The sequence below is a fragment of the Pleurodeles waltl genome, chromosome 8, assembly GCF_031143425.1.
Source record: "Pleurodeles waltl isolate 20211129_DDA chromosome 8, aPleWal1.hap1.20221129, whole genome shotgun sequence".
NCBI classification, from domain to species: domain Eukaryota; kingdom Metazoa; phylum Chordata; class Amphibia; order Caudata; family Salamandridae; genus Pleurodeles; species Pleurodeles waltl.
This window is the reverse complement of record NC_090447.1, coordinates 723,488,851-723,491,772: the sequence shown is the minus strand read 5'-3', so window position 1 is coordinate 723,491,772 and position 2,922 is coordinate 723,488,851. Positions and strand designations below refer to the sequence as shown.

General features: G+C 47.0%; 1 pseudogene; it reads right to left on the bottom strand.

Annotated features, from left to right (window-relative positions):
- Positions 1–294: 294 nt before the first annotated feature.
- LOC138252079 (5S ribosomal RNA) lies at positions 295–403 on the bottom strand (annotated as a pseudogene).
- Positions 404–2,922: the final 2,519 nt, after the last annotated feature.

Genomic DNA, 2,922 nt, shown 5'->3' with positions numbered 1-2,922 from the left:
GGTCTTAAGACCTCACGCATATGCTTACTGCAAGAAAGCAAAGCCTTAGCTAGGGATCTCTTTGCCCGTCGTGGAGCAAATGTTTTCTTCAGCTTGGGCCGAGTGTAAAGTGCAGAATAATTGTACGTTTTCCTTTGGAAAGTGTGTATTTTAGTGTTATTGCTAATCTTTTTTATTTCTTTTTATAAGACAGAAAAAAAGAGTGTAGGAAATAAAAAGTGGGAAATGAAATTAGTGAGGAAGCTGTGTTATTGAGCTAAGACGTGCAGCACCTAGTGTCTGCGAGAGGCAAAATGCCTACAGCACCTGGTATTACCAGGCGGTCTCCCATCCAAGAACTAACCAGACCCGACCCTGCTTAGTTTCCGAGATCAGGCGCATTCAGGGTGGTATGACCGTAGGCAGGAAAAGCTGCAGTTTAATCTCTCTTCTGCTCACCAAGCCCACCGCTCAGAGCCTGGTGCTCTTAATCGCACCTGCACAGGCTCCCCTTGGGAAGTCGGACATTCGCTCACTGCCGGAGGCCCAATGCCCCAACCCACATGGAACACCATTTTTAGGGTTGAGCCTGCATCGCATGCGCTTGGGCATGCGTTTCACTTGCGAGACGCATTAGTAGTTAGAAAAGGGCTCGGAGCCCCGCCCATGTCACGTCAGTGTCTTTCATTGGTTCGTGGGCTTGCCTTTCAAAATCTGCTTGCTTTCATTAGTGGAAGGCATGCATACGTCATGCCTTTTCCAGTGGTTAGCCCTCCTCGAGCGCAGCCACCAAGTACTGAAAACATGCCAGGCTCGCTGTTTTCCGTCTGGTTTGTGGACTACTTTTTATCTTTTTTCGCAGCGTGATCTTGCTTGGCAGAAGTCGAGCGCTTTGCATGACATCGACCCTGTTACATAGTTAATTGCACTTTTGCCTGTTAAGTAGACAATTGTACTTTTGCCGATAGGTTTAATGTGGCAAGAAAAGTCCGGTTGGGAGTTTACAACTGCTAATAGCTCTAACTCGGAGAAATGCGAGACCTGTTGCATTGCAAATGCTTGTTTATATCTTGAAAGGCATTTAATCATCTGTCAAAGTCTTAGGGCCTGATTCTAACTTTGGAGGACGGTGTTAAACCGTCCCAAAAGTGGCGGATATACCACCTACCGTATTACGAGTTCCATAGGATATAATGGACTCGTAATACGGTAGGTGGTATATCCGCCACTTTTGGGACGGTTTAACACCGTCCTCCAAAGTTAGAATCAGGCCCTAAATCTCCTATCGAAGGTGTAATGGTAAAAGTTGTATCTGGCAAAAAAACATGGCTATCAGCATTAACTTTTGTCTCTGGGTGGTCTTGCTGATCCCTGGCTGTGCTGAGAAGAGCTCTCCAAGGGCTTGGATAGAACTTCCCTCCTGTTCCCTGAAGTCTCAGGAACAAAAAGACTTCACTCCTGCAACTTGACTCCTTGTGTGGTGGATATTTGACGCACAGCCTGCTAAAAACGGCGCACATGCTGGAGTGTGAGGCAGGGTGCTCCCTTTCTAGTTTTCCTGTTTAAAAAGGCTCCCTTGAGCCATCGAGCTGACGAGCTCTAGTTGAAGCACCTGTGTGCCACTGAGTGGTACAGAAACCTGAGAGGACTTTTTACAGCATTTCCAGCAACTCCACAGACAAAGCTGCTCTCTGCTGATCAAGGGCTTACCCAGAAACACGTGTCCAGAGATTTACATCACTTGCTGCACCTACTAAGGTGAAAAACTTTAGTTTACTTTAAGGATAAAAAACAAACTTGTACTGCATTTACCATGATGCACTGGGGCTGACTGCATGCTGGCGTGTGAGGCAGGGTGCTCCCTTTCTGTTTTTCCTGTAAAAACGACGCACAGCCTGCCCCGCGGTGAAGAATTCACCACACGGCAAACCGGAACAACGCAACGCGACTTTGCAAGGAGAAGATCGAAGCGGCGCCTGCGTTGCGACCGGAACTTCGATGCATGGCCCACCGGATCGACGCACAGCCGACCCGGGACGATGAAGCCTGACTTCCAGAGAGAAATCGACGCACCGCCTGCCGTATGGGAGAAATTTCCATGCAGCGCCCACTTGATCGACGCAGCACTTGTGACTTCACTCCGCAAGCCCAGGATTCCTCGCACAGACCATGGGGTGCCAGAAAACCCCCAACCCAAAGAGGAACCAAGTCCAATCGCCAGAAATTGGTGCAAAGCCTTCCTGTGCGTGAAAAATAATGACACAAGTCGGTCTGCGAAGTGGCGAAACCGGCACACACCTCCCCGTTTTCCATGCATCGCATCCTCTGCGGTCCCTTGCGGAGACTTTGAACATGAACCAGGTACTTTCTGCTTGCAAGAGACCTTCATTGTTTTTAACAGACATTTACTTGTTATGCAAAGACTTAAAACACTTAATATCACTTTTCCAGTGATATCTCAACATCTACTTATTGCATTTTAATTGTTTTGACCTGCATCTTATCAGATAAATATTATATATTTTTCTAAACACTGTGTTGTGTATTTTTGTGGTGCTTTATGGTGTTATTGTATGATTTATTGCACAAATACTTTACACATTGCCTTCTAAGTTAAGCCTGACTGCTCAATGCCAAGCTACCAGAGGGCAGGCACAGGATCATTTGGATTGTGTGTGGCTTACCCTGACTAGAGTGAGGGTCCTTGCTTAGACAGTGGGTAACCTGACTGCCAACCAAAGACCCCATTTCTAACAGTCTTCAGCTGAGCCTTGAACAGACTTTCCCGTGAGATAAAGTGAAGGTAAAATGTTAGGCCATTCCAGAGACTGGGAGCCAGGAGGGAGAAATATCTACCCCCAGATCTGGCTTATCGAATTTTAGGGATGCATGTTAGGTTACAATTAGCTGAGTGGAGTGCCCTAGAACTTTAGCTTGTTTTTA